Genomic DNA, 15,121 nt, shown 5'->3' on the forward strand with positions numbered 1-15,121 from the left:
GCAAGATTGTGTTGGATCTTAATCCTCTACTTGAGAGCCAATTTCCACCAACAACCTTATAAGTGACTTTACGTCATTTAAGTGAGTAGACAATGATATTTCATCCTGCATTTTAAGTTTGAACAATTGTAATTTTAAGGAAATTTTGCATTCACAACTTTTTCACCAAATATTTTACTTAATTGTTACCATATTTTTGTGGATGATTTTTCTAAGTCTATAAGGTGTATATGTGAATCTGAAAGAGATATTCCTATAATATATTTAACTCTTTCCTCCTTTTTCTCCCATTTTGTAGGTGCTTTTCTTGTAACTTTGAATGTGCCCCATAAATTTATGCATCATTTTGAGTTGAATATTTACTTTCTAGGCATGAAAATTATGTCCATTAAATTTTTCTACCACCATATGCTCCATGTTTAAAGGAAACTAGTTAAAAAAATTGTTACCCCGTCTCCTATAGTAGCAATGAAATCATTGAATTCTTCATGGAACACACAACACTTAATTGCACACATAACACTTAATGAGTCTCTTTACAACAATTTTCCTGGCTAATAGAATATCAAAATGCACAATCTCGAGCTCCAAGTTGTTCATTCAGACACGTGAACCCACAAATTTTACATTCACTACAGGGTACTCGTGATCCGAGCGTTGTAACGGTGGAGTTTTATTGCAAAATTTCCTAACTAGAACTTTTACATTTTGATTAGACTTAACCTTATCCTTGTCTCCTTGGACTGAAATGTTATGCAACCACCTCACGTAAATGAAAAATCCTTATATGATACAAACGATAAGACCTCCTTTATTTATATAGGAGTCTAAGGGGTCACAATATATAATCAAATCCCACATAACAACAATTGTGTAAGGGAACAATAATAACAATAGTGGGATTCTATGGGGCACAACAATAACAACATGGGGGATACATGGGCAAAACAATAACAATATGGGGTACATTAATAATAACAAGAAGGGGGATACACTAACATGCCCCTCCTTCAAAAAAGTGTTGTCCTCAATTCTTGAGTAGTTTTGGATGCTTATGTATAAAATTATCATCTTCCCAGATGGAATCTTCAATGGGTAAGTTCTTCCACTTAATGAGATACTCTGACATGAATTGATTTCGTAGTTGTCAAATTCTTGTTCCCATGATTGCTTCAGGCTCAAATATTATTTTTCCTTTTGATTCAAGTTTTGGCAACGCTATTTGAACTGGGAGGTTGTAACCAGTAACCTTCTTTAAGCATGAAACATGGAAAATTGGGTGTACTTGGTAAGACGTAGACAACTCCAATTTGTATGCCATAGTACCAATATTTTGCAACACCTTGTAAGGACCATAGTACTTGGGTGATAATTTATTATCCCTCTTAGCTTGCTTGATGGACATTTGTTTGTATGGTTGTCGCCGTAAAAATACCTAGTCACCTACATCAAAATTGATTTCACTGTGATGCTGATATTACTATTGTTTCATTCGATTCTACACCAAAGTGAGGTTATCCTTTAAGATTTAGAGAACATGTTGTTGATGCTCTATGTGATCTTCCATTACTTGAACCTTAGAATTTTCTCTTAAATATGATGTGATGGATGGTGTATGATATCCATAAAGTCCCATAAATGGGGTCATTTGTGCTGTAGTATGGAAGGAAGTGTTATACCACCATTTAGCTAGAGTTAACCACTTGACCCATTGTGTTTTTTTATAATATAGAAAGCAACGAAGATATCCTTCCAAACATTTTCTTCATTATCTTAGCTTGCTCGCCATATTGAGGATGATAAGATGAGCTATGAGCTAATTGAGTACCAAGACAAGAAAATAATTTTGTCCAAAAAATTTCAGTGAAAATGAGATCTCTGCGAGTAACAATTATCTTTGGGTTTCCATGTAGCTTTTGAATTGTTTCTGTAAATGCAATAGCAATTGTACTGACTTTAAAAGGATGAGATAATGCACAAAAGTGTGCATACTTGGTAAGTCTATCAATTACCACCATGATGACACTCTTTCTTTTATACTTGGGTAAACCTATGATAAAATCCATTAAGACCTCCTCCCAACGTTGACTTGGAATGGATAAAGGTTGTAACAGACCCAGGGTCTTAATTACCTCAACTTTTTTTTTTGGAAAACCAAACATTTGGCCATAAACTTCTGAATACCAGATTTAAGGTCATCCCAAAAAATTCCTTCTTAGCCATGTGGTAAGTTTTTAAAAATCATGAGTGCTCTCCTAAGGGGAAGGTGTGCAAATCCAAAAGAATATTTCTCTTGACTTGGGAATTCTTACAGAGATATAAGTGATCTTTGTACCATAATGAATCATTTTTCCATCTAAATGTATAAGATGTAATGGGATCTTTCTGCAACCTTTGAATGAGTGTTAACACCTATTCATCATTCTTCCATTCATCCCTTGCTTTGGTTATCCAATCATGCTTGATAATAGAAATGACACAAAGAAATGCTTCCACATCCTCATCCTTTCTTGAGAGTGCATATGCAACAAGATTTTTCTTCCCTTTTTTGTATATTATTTCAAAGTCATAACCCAAAATCTTTGTCACCCATTTTTGTTTCTCTTCTGAAGATAATCATTGCTCCAAAAAGTATTTAAGACAATCATGATATTTTTTACATTGAAGTGTCTTCCCAATATGTAAGGTCACCATTTCTTTAGTGCATGAAGTATTGCCAACATTTCCTTCTCATAAATAGGTTTGTGTAAATGCTTTTCTTTGATTGGATGAATTTTGAAAGTAATGGATCTTCCTTCTTGCATTAAAACAACAACAATTCCATTTCCCAAGGTATCAAATTCTACAATAAAGGTTTTTTGTGAAGTCAGGCATAGCTAAGACAAGTGCTTGGCACATTGCCTCTTTAAGATGTTCAAAGGCCTTTGTTGCTTCTAGAGTCCAAGAAAATGCATCTTTCTTCAATAATGTTGATAGAGGAGCTGCTATTCTCCCATAATTCTTAACAAACTTGCGAAAATAACCTGTCAACTCTAGAAACTCTCAAAGATGCTTTATGGTTATGGTGATCATCATTCCTTAATGGCTTTAATTTTGTTAGCATCTACCTTAACACGCTCATGAGATACAATATGACCTAAATATTATGCCTCCTGTACTCCAAAGAAACATTTGGAGGCTTTTGCATATAATTATTTGTCCTCCAATAGTTTCAGCACATTGCCAACATGTTGAACATGATCATTCTAATACTTATTGTAGACTTGTATATCATCAAAAAATACTAACAAAAATTTTCTAAGGAAGGGTTTGAAAATGAAATTCATCAAACCTTGAAATGTAGAAGGTGCATTTGTAAGGCAAAAAGGCATGACCAAAAATTCGCAATGACCCTCATGAGTTCTGAATTCTTTTTTTGGAATGTCTTCAGTCTTGATTCTAATTTAATGACATCCTGAATGAATATCAAGCTTGATGAAGTAAATTTCTCCATGTATTTCATCCAACAATTCATTAATGACAAGAATGGGAAATTTATGCTTAATAGTGAGCTTCTTGAGCTCCGTATAATCTGGAAACATACACCATGACCCATCATTCTTGTGTACCAATACTACTGGAGTAGAGAAAGAACTTTGATCAAGTTGAATTATACCAACCTCTAGCATTTCTGCAATAATATGTTCAATTCACTCTTTTAGGCATATGGATATATGTAAGGTCTAATGTTTGGAGGAACACTTCCTGGAATCAAATGAATAGCCTGATCATGATCATGAATGAGTAGGAGGCCTTTGGGAGTCTCAAATACCTTGGAATGATTGTCTAAGACTTTTTGGAGATCTAGAGAAATAGATGATTTCGATGTTTGAACCTCTAGTTAACATAATTGTGCAATTATGCCCCCGATGTTATTTCTTAAGAAGATATTTTATGCCATTAGAGATAAGTATTTTTTCTCGTTTCCTTGCGACACACCTTAATTCAACTTTGTTTCCTTCCCAAAAAAAATTGAAGAAAAGTTCTTGAAAATTAAAAGCTATCGTCACCAAAATTGTAACCATTGGAATCCAAGTACAATATTAGCACCACCCATTGGAATGGAAAGAATTGGAATGTTCAATACATATTCATCCATGGTTAGCTTGATATTATGGAACTTTCTAAAACAGTTTATAGTTACTCCATTTGCAACCATTACTTAACACTTTGGTGTTGGATATAGCAAGAAATTCAATTCCTTGGCTATATTACAATGAATAAAATTATGGGTACTACCTAAATAAATAAACATTATTACCGTTTTCTTCTTGATATATCCATCTATCTTGAGAGTTTGAAGAGTTTAAATTCCTTCCAATGCATTACAAGATATGGTCTGATTCATTTCTTCTTTCTCTGGGGTTGGTTCCTAGTGTATATCCTTCTCTTTTGATGTTTCTTGTTCCCTTTCTTGCTCCTCTTCACAATCTATGTAGAATAATTTCTTCTCAGCACACTTATGACTTTTAACGTATTTTCTATCACAAATGTGACAAATCCCCTTTTCTCTATTTTCCTCCAATTATTGTGGTGTCAACCTTGTATGGTGTGGAAGGCTAGGAGCAACAACACTTCCATCTTTATAGTTGTTAGTGGTAGACTTCCTTGTTGCCATAAATTTTCTTTCAAATTTTCTTGTCACCCTGAATGCCTTCTACGATGAATCAGGTTCCCAAATATGAACCTTATGTTGGATGTTATCCTTTAAATTTCCTACGAAGACATCAATCCTATGCTCCTTTGGAATATCAGTTACCCTAATATTCAATGTTTGGATGTCTTCAATGTGCTCTACCATTGAACCCTTTTGTTTGAGATTTATGAATTTGCTAAAGAAGGTGTTTCTCTTTGTATCCTCATAATGTCCTATCATTTCCTCCATAAAAATTAATCAAGTGACAAGGGGTTTGCAATAACAGAGCCATCGATACCTGTTATAGACATTTTTGTGCCTTACAGCTCTAAGCATGAAATGTCCATAATCCAAGGGATCCAAAGTCCCTAAAAGTGTTGTTCCTGCTCCTAAAGGAACAAGGTCAACCAATTACAGCTTCTCCCAGAAGTTCTCCACCAGAAACTGCTCAGAATCAGTCAAATCAGGATCATTTCAGCTGCTCCACTAGCTACCTGCGTTGCATAGCACCCCAGTACACTAGCTAGGTGCGTTGCAACACACCTAAATGCACTACCAGGGTGCGCTGAGTGGGAAATGCCAAATGGCAGTGTCATTCCACGAGGTGGACAGACAATGGAAGCTTCCAGAATCTTCCTCAATGACAGTTGCCTCACTGAGTTCGACCAAGGATGAGTAAGAGGCTCTCAGCCTCCAAGTGGAAGCAAGAACTGACAGAGAGAAGCCACAAGTCAAAACATAAGCTGACTCATCTTCTCTGCTTACATCTATATATGGATCCCTCATCCTAGAGATCCAGAGGCTGGAATTTTGTACTTTGCAGAGAATTGCTGTTGGTTTTGAGATTGAGATTAGTGCATTGGGTGATTTATGCTTTGTTGAAGGTGAGGAAGGGATTCCTTTGCTAGGAGGTAGATGCTGGATCTTCTTGTAGGGACTCACTTGGTTGTATCTCCTCCTGGATCTTCTTGTTATATCAATAAAACTATTTGAGTTTCTCCTACATGCTTGTGTATCAATGATGTTTCGTTATATTTGCATGTTTAGCTTAAATCTGATCCTAAGCTAGTTATGAATGTAAATCGATGTCTTCTTGTAGTATTCCTCTTCTGTGATCTTGCAGGAACTTGGTGAAGCTGGGCAAGTAAGGGAGCAGGTAGCTGGAAGCTGTCAAAGAGGAGAGCGATTGGATCAACAAACTAGCGCAAGACACAGGTTAGTTCATCCTTCCTCTTCATTTACATTTCATAAAGAAGAATACGAAAGTAGTTTTCCTTGTTTGTTGCTAAGGCACTGTCACACCTTAGAGTGGGATAGGGGCGTTCTGAGTAGATACTTTTCCCAACAACAAAATGGCGACTCCGCTGGGGATCGTGTCTAGTTAGTTTATTTGTGTTTCTCTTGTTGTTTGTTTCATAAACACAGAAGTAGCAATCGAACTGCATTTGCCATTATCAAATGCAAAGTAGCTGCTACTTCAATCCACTCACTGGGTTTGTTTATGATTTGAACAGCTGATCCACAAATGCTCTAATTACCCTTTGTGATAGCTCTTAGTCCTCCTTTAAATCATCCCTCTGATTGTACCTTACTGATTGCTTTTACTCGGCCAAAATCCATAGATTAAACTGCAAACCGTGACCCAGAACCCGGATAGAAGTCTCGTTTCTACCCCAGCGCAGGCTCTGTGAAGAGGTTCTGCATTTCAACGCAGGTCCCGAGAGGGCTACCTGCGCTGCAATTCAGTTTCTCTGTGCAACAGGTGCGCTGATCAGCCTTTGCCCTATGCAGCTGAGGTTCTTTGTTTCATTTTGTCCAATTTTATCTCTGATTTTTGCAGCTTGTGATCAGTGTGTGTACCTATCTGAAAACCCCTTTTCTCTGCCTTAATTCCGCCTCCTTTGTACAAAAAGACTGTAGATGTTCTTTGTGTGTTTGTTACATCATTTACAGTTTTCCATTGAAAAGTAGAATAGTCATATTGTCGTCCTTAGATTTAGATCTGTCGTAAGTGTCGATTTTGATCTTAGGAGAAAGTTTGTTTGCTGTTGACAGTTGATTATACTTTTTACTTTTACCTTTGGTTTGAATTTGTCTCTTTCTAGTGTCGAAATGAGTGTTTATTTCAAAATCATAAAGTGTCGTAATCTTCTCTACCTTTTTGATTTCGAAAAGAAGCTTGTTTGTGTTTTTCACTTGAAAGCAAATTCAGATTTGTACATCAACTTTATTTTTAGGTATCAATATTAAGAAAGTGAAAACAAATACATGCATATGTGCATTTGCATATTGATAGTTTGTGTGGCTTGATTTAGGAAAAGTGCATTTACAGTGTGCTCTTTGCTCTTTGAGAAAAGATTGTGTCTTTCTTTTCCCCTTGTAGCTAGGATTTTCATTGTTGAAAAGAGATAAAAGCTTGCTTATCATCTTTAGATTGCATTTAGGAATTACATCTACATCTCGTGGTGATCCAAAAAGGCAAACTTCTAAGAAAGATCAACTTAAAATAAATTGAATGAATCTAACAACGCATTGGAACTTAACGCACAACATAGAGGTCTAGGCTAGAGACGTGTTCCGGCGTCGTAAAGCCTGGTAACTGTTGTCCTCACTGATGGTTGGGTGATTCCTCCACTATGAGACGATAAGTGCCAGTACGGATTGTGCTCCCACGTACCGTCGAGTATATATTGGGAGACCCCTATAGGCTTAAAACCTTTTATCCATAGGAAGTCGTGTCGGCCGCCCTACTGATCGCAATGCACTGAACACAGCATTCGGGAAGATTGATTGCCGTACCGTAAAATGTATTCTGCAGTTTTGTGATTGGTTTGGCACACCCTCTACCTAGATCTCCAGAGCAGTCCCTTTCGTTCCTTTTCAGACTCCTTAACGGAAAAGGTCCATCTGAGCACTTGTCACTTCAGGCTCATTAAAAATCGAAGGAGACTAGAGTCATATTTTATTTTTTCTCGACTCTTTAAAATTGAAAAAACAAGTTGTGTCTAAAGCGTCTAAAATTCATTTAATCCGGAAACATACTTCCCTTTTTGTATTTTAGTTGATCGAGTAATCCGCAATCGTGGAAGAAAGTCAATTGAAACCCCGTCGTTCGCGGAGGCTTACGAGTCAACCGTCTTTGTCTCCGGAATCGAAACCAGTACGGACAAAGCGAACTCGTTTAACCGGTTCCAAATCTCCTATTAAAGTTAGAACAAGTGTTCCAACAACATCCGAGATTCCGGTTACTCCAAACATTTATGGAAACCCTGCCTCTACAGAAGAAGTTCAACAGCCACAAAGGGACAGTGATACTGATCCTAGTCTAAGAGTAAACACTTGTGTTACTGAACCAGTTCCATCTACAACCGGTTCGAAGAGTCTTGCTCTTCAAACATCTGTCGATGTCGATTCCACCCCTTCTTCGGCACCAGAAATATTTTACGGACCTGACGGTCTTCCCCTCCCACCCGGTTTGATTGCGATTGAAGAAATTGTAGAAGATCCTCAAACAAGTACTCCAACGCACTTTGGAGTCGGGGTCACTCTATATCCTTCTTCATCAGAAGTTAGTCTACCACCAGCGGAAGTTCCTGTAGAATCGCTAGGTAATCTTTTGGATAGACTCCAAATGTCTGAACAACCATCAACATCTAGGACTGTGTTAACCGACACGGCGACAGCAGAACTCCCTGTCGTCACTCCGACAATGTTTGCCGGCATACCATCTGTCCCAACTAGCTCTCAACCGCTAGAATGAGCCCACTCAAGGGCTATTTCGACAGTCTGGTCTGTTCCTGTTTGTTCAACCGGAATAATATCTGGTAACTCTTATGTTGAGTCTCAACAAATTGATCCATTTGGCAGTCAATTTGGGCAATCCGGTCCCCAAGGGCAGACAATACCCTTGAGTTCCGGATTACCACCGTATGGGGGGCAGTATGCCCTTTCATTACCCCCTCCGGGAGGATATCCATACGGGAGTTCACAACAATATTCAGGTTACACTGGAATCACCTCAAGTGGTTGGGTACCTATGCTACCTCAACAACCAAGAGTTGTGTATTCAATGCAACAATGTGTACCTATGTCGAACATCCCGACTACACCAGCTATTGTGACGATGTCACAAGTTCAAACGCTGCCTGTTGTATGCCAACCTCAGATTTCTCAAGTTGTAATGCAACAGCCCCTTGACCCTGTGACTCAACCACAATCGCCAACTAGTGGGGCGACACAGGTCCAGACGGGTACAATTACCCCACACCTTGGTCCAACGGTTAGTATAGCGCAACAGCACATGGCTTCACAACCGTGGCTGGTGCAATACCAACAACCACAATTCCAACAAGTATACCAAGGTTCTGAGAAGCAGATCTTTGCGAACAGTGGACAACCGTACATTCAAAACGATCAAAATCAACCATTTTACAATGGTCATGTCCACTAACCTTATCAGTCATACCAACAACAACTGCATTATGCTGGTATGCAAAGGCCAACTGCTCAGGCGATTCCATCTTACCCTGGGTATGCTTCACCTAACCTGAATCAACAATTACCATTTGTGGCAACTTTAGAGTTACCTGATTTGCACCGGTTAACAAACGATCCAATTGCTTATGCCACTTGGTGGCCAGCAATTCCGCATAAACTTCCATCAGATATTCCTAAATTTAATGGAAATCCGGGTGAAGATCCATCGAATCACGTGATGACATTTCATCTATGGTGTTCATCAAACACCCTAAATGATGATTCGATAAGACTTCGCCTCTTTCAGAGGACGTTAATGGGTCCAGCGGCAAAATGGTATATTGAATTGCCTAGCGCTTCGTTCGACAACTTCAGTACCTTAGCCACAACCTTTTTAACCCATTTTCAATTACCGATAAGGTATGAAACGAGAACAAAACTCCTTACCAACTTCAAACAGACAACGACCACTCACATATCTGATCATATACATGAGTGGCGACGTCGTCGTAGGATGGTAAAAACGTACATTCCCGATCAGCTCTTAGCTGAATGGTTTATCAAGTCATTACTACCTTCCATTACGGAAGATGTGGCAAAGGGGGGAGTCGTAACGGAAGAGCAAGTTATCGCTCGTGCGCAATATCTGGACTTGATCTATACTCAGTCCGGCACGCTCTACGACAAAATACCGGACGCCCCTAGACCGGAATTCTCAATTCCTCCTCCTCCTAAATCGAACAATGACTCTCACGCCGGCAATGGCGTGATTGGCACAACAGACACGAAATCGACAAAGGCTACATCCAAGAAGGCCCGTAAGATTTCAGATCATAATGCAAAAGACGAACTTCTTGCTTCGGAAGTAAATACCGTATCGACAGATAAGGGCAAAGAAACCAAACAACCAGGAAGCAAGAAGAAAGGTAAAGGGAAGAAGAAGAAACAGGATGAGTCATCACCTAAAAAATCTTCTTCAAACCCTCCTAGAAATAGGAAACCAAAAAATCCATGCTATATATGTAACAATGTAAACTTTGAAACGGGAACTATAAACTCAAAACGGGAACTCTGGCCCAAAAACCCCAAAAAAACCACAAAAACAATGCTCAAAACGAAAAGTGTGTATACTGGAACGATGTTTTTTTTTTAGATGTCAATTTTGCGGCTATTTTAAAAATGGCGGTGAAAACCAATTTTTTGCGCAAAAATTATCCAAAAAACACCCTCAAAATGAAAAGGGTTGATTCTGGAAGAAGACTTTTTTTTTCAAAAGCTAAATTTCAACATCTCGAAATAATGGCATGAATAAAAAAAAAAAAAATTATCATGACCCCGAAAAAACATTAAATTTAAAAAAATAATGAAAACATAAAAAAAAAAAATTAAAACAATGAAAAGACAGAAAAAAAAAAAAACCAAAAAAAAACAAAACATAGATTAAAATATCTATTAAAAGAAAAATATAAAACAAAAATAAAAAATGAAAAAATAAAAATCAATCATAAAATGTAAAAAGAATGAAATTAATGATAAGAACTAAAAAACTAAAAAAAAAAAAAATTATAAACAATTAAATAGTAAAAAAATATTTAAAAAAAATGGGAAAAAATGAGTAATCTTGTAAACAAAAAAAATTGGCAAAATAAAATATATATGGAAAAAAAAAAAAAAAAAAAACATTTAAAAGAAACTAAAAATTTAGTGGGTGAAAAAAATAAAAAAATAAATAAAAAAATAAAAAAATAAATTAGAATTAAAATTAAAAACAAACTAAATTTAAAAAAAAAAATAGAAAATAAAAAAAAAATTATAAGCTAATAAAATTAAGATTAAAATGTTAATTACTTAAAAAACAAACATAAAAATATATATAAAAGACAAAAATAAAAAAACAAAAAATGTTAAAAAAATTATCTCACAAACCATAAAAGGATTTGGAAAACAAAAAAAAACCCAAAATTAAAATATATATATTAAGTAAGTAAAAATAGAGAAATAAAAAAAAACATTAGAAAAAACCCGGGGAAAAAAAAAAAAAAAAAATAGAAATTAATGAAAAAAATTTAAAAACTAATAAAATTAATATTAAAAAAGAACAAAAAAAATTTTAAATTATAAAAAAAAAAAAAAAAAATATGTATTTTTTATTAAAAAAAAAAAATGTAATTAATTTTTATTAAACATAGATATTTGGTTAAAAAAAAAAATCAAAATTTAATTGAAAAAAAAAAAAAAAAACGTTTTTTATTATTAAAAACAAATTTAACTTTTATTTATATTTTTTATTTAAAAATAAAACTATTCAACAGATCTTTTATATTTAAAAAAAATAAACCTATATTTTATATTTAAAAAAAAAAAATTACATTAATTTTTTTTTTTAAACAACGTTTTAAAAAAAAAAAAAATTTAGATTTTTTTTTTTTTTTTAAACCATTATTTTTGGTTATAATTAAGAATAGTTTTTTTTAAACCATTTTAATTTTTTTTTTAATTTAAAATTTTAAAAATTATTAAAAAAAAATTAAAAACTTTAAAAATGAAACGGTTTTTTTTTTTTTTTATAAAATTAAAAATTTTAAAACTTAAAAATTTTCAATTTTAAAAATTAAATAAAATTTTAAAAATTTAAAAATTTAAAAAATTAATATGGTTTTTTTTTTTTTAATTAAAAATTTTAAAAATTTAATTGTTTTTTTTATTAATTTAAAAAAAAAAAAAAAATTTGGTGCCCCCGGACGGAGGGCCTGCGTGCAGCCCCTCCGCCCCGGGCTGCTCGGCGTGCAGGCCCTCCGCCCCGGAATCGACGCTCCGCCCCCGGGCGCCAATTTTTATTTTTTATTTTTTTTAATTAATAAAAAAACAATTAAATTTTTAAAATTTTTAATTAGAAAAAAGAAACCCATATTAATTTTGTAATTTTTTTAATTTTTAAAATTTTATTTAATTTTTAAAATTTAAAATTTTTAAAATTTTTAATTTAAAAAAAAAAAACCCATTTCATTTTTAAAGTTTTTTTTTTTTAATAATTTTTAAAATTTTAAATAAAAAAAAAAATTAAAATGGTTTTAAAAAAAAATATTCTTAATTATAACCAAAAAATAATGCTTTAAAAAAAAATTAATGTAATTTTTTTTTTAAAATATAAAATATAGGTTTATTTTTTTTTTTTTAAATACAAAAGATCTGTTGAATAGTTTTATTTTTAAATAAAATTTAGAAATAAAAGTTAAACTGTTTTTACTAATAAAAAATGTTTTTTCTTTTTTAATTAAAATTTGATTTTTTTTAAACAAAATATCTATGTTTAATAAAAATTAATTACATTTTTTTTTTAATAAAAAATACACTTTTTTTTTGGTTTTTTTTTTTATAATGATTGGTTCGAAATGATGTTTCATGTGATTTTCGCCGAAATTTTTTTTTTGTTCTTTTTTAATATTAATTTTATTAGTTTTTAAATTTTTTTCATTAATTTCTATTTTTTTTTTAACTAGTTTGTTTTTAATTTTTAATTTTTTTTTTTCCGGTTTTTTCTAATGTTTTTTTTTTTATTTCTCTATTTTTACTTACTTAATATATATATATATATATATATATATATATATATATATATATATATATATATATATATATATATATATTTAGTTTTGTGTTTTTTTTGGTTTCCAAATCATTTTATGGTTTGTGAGATAATTTTTTTAACATTTTTTTTTAAATATTAATTTTTCTATTTTTTAAATTTTTTTCATTATTATTATCATTATTATTTTTAATTATTTTGTTTTTAATTTTTTTCCCTAGTTTTTGCTCATGTTTTTTTTTCCCTCAATTTTTACTGACTTATATATATCTATATTAATTTTGTTTTTTTTTTCCAAATTGTTTTATGGTTTATAAAATATTTTTTTTAACATTTTTTATTTTTTATTTTTGCCTTTTTTTATATATAATTTTTTATTTGTTTTTTAGAGAGAATTATTTCATTTCGATTGAAAATTTAATTAACGATGTATAAATATGTAAAATATCGAAAATGAAAAATATCGACCTTCTTCTTTAAATATACAAATCAATAAAAATCTCACTACAAAAAAAAATAAAAAAAATAAAAACAAAAAACTATGAAAAAGAAGACCACTTCCAAAATTATTAAATTTACAAAATAATTGTTTACATTTCATACATTAGAAAAGTTAAAGTCAAGAAAACAGGGTTTTTAAAAAAAGGGTCTGATGCAGAATAACCATTTTTTTAAATCGGCATGAAAATCACTACCATTCTAAAACGCAATGTACATAACAAGAATTTAAAAAAGATAAAGTTCCAAAAACCATGTTCTAAAAAAAACATGTGTATTCTGCATCACCACTTTTGAAAATCGGGTCATTTTTTTGCCACCTATACGAAATGGGTAACAATATCAGTTCCCGTTTCAAAGTAAAGTTCCAAAAACCATGTTCTAAAAAAAACATGTGTATTCTGCATCACCACTTTTTAAAATCGGGTCATTTTTTTGCCACCTCTACGAAACGGGTAACAGTATCAGTTCCCGTTTCAAAGTTTACATTGTTATGTGATGGGGATGATTGGACCGCAGATTGTCCACACAGAGTTGAGCTTAAGAAATTCTTTAAAAGTTCGAAAACCTCAGCCGTGTTAACTGATCCGTTCCCAAATCCAGGAGCAAATCTGGTTGAAAGTGGAAATGCTTCCCCGTCTCAAGTGCTAATGTTGTCGATTTCGAAACAGCAGAATGATGCTTTGATTTCGACAAGGAACAAAGATTACGGGAATCCACAGCTGTCGAACGACAAGGATAAAGATCAACCAAGTAGTTCGACAACAACTTCGACAGAAGTTGTACCACCCATCATTCCTGAATTAACAATAAAACCGCCAAAGGGAGTAGTACACAAGTCGACATTCAATCCCCGTGCTAGAGCGGCGCAGCATTATAACATAGTGGAAGATTTGGCCCAATCGCCATCCGCTATGTCGACTCTTGAAGTACTACAAAATTGTCCATCCTAAAGGCAGGCTTTGTTATCATCCATTGGTGGGATCGATCCTAAGGATTCCAATCTTGTATCCTTCAACCACAAAGGATACGATCCTTAGTTACCGGCTCAACTAGCTTTCCTTGTTCAAGTGAAAGCCCTCAACAAAACTGTTCATCGAACAATTATTGATGAGGGGGCATCTACATCTATTATGTCGATGAGTTGCTGGAAAACTCTAGGATCTCCAACCTTGTCGCGATCTGCGGCGACGTTAAAAGCATTCAACGGAAGGACATATACCCCATATGGTATCCTAAATAACTTGAAAGTTGAACTAGGGGGAAAAACGGTAGAAATAGATGTTGAAGTCATCGATGGGAATCTTGATTACAACATCCTACTAGGAAGATCATGGATATACGCCATGGTAGCTGTTGTGTCGACCTATTTTAGAAACATTGCATTTCCCTTTCAAGGAGGGATTACAATCGTCGATCAACAAAACTTCCTCCCCAATGGTTCTCAAGTTACAGGAAGCATTCCCATGATCCATGGAAGCCTCCATTCGCTTCAGAATACCGGAGTAGGCCTACTAAAAGATCCTATACGAATGGGAACTTTCGCTCTTCCACCTCCAATCAATCTGGTGGAAGTAGCGTCGATAGGAACCTGCAATATGATATCTTCTACAGAGATCTCAGAAAACGATATCAATATGGATCATGCAATGGTTTTGCCCCCAAGCCCAATAGAAATATTATAGCAATCAATGTTTCTAGCATGGGAGGCAAACCCAAATCAACGCTCATCAAGCGTTTGGGTAGATAGGTCTAGAGAATATGGTACCCCTTCAAATCCTTGGTCGCGAGTGCATGGAACCGACGAAGGAATTATACAATCAATGTTGATTGAAGGGGCACCATGGAGTGATTGCCACCATCGTTCCTTTCTTCCGGATTATGAA

This window comes from Pinus tabuliformis, chromosome 2_2 (assembly GCF_031772625.1).
Source record: "Pinus tabuliformis cultivar Carrire ecotype Pingquan chromosome 2_2, CPIR1, whole genome shotgun sequence".
Classification (NCBI taxonomy): Eukaryota; Viridiplantae; Streptophyta; class Pinopsida; order Pinales; family Pinaceae; genus Pinus; species Pinus tabuliformis.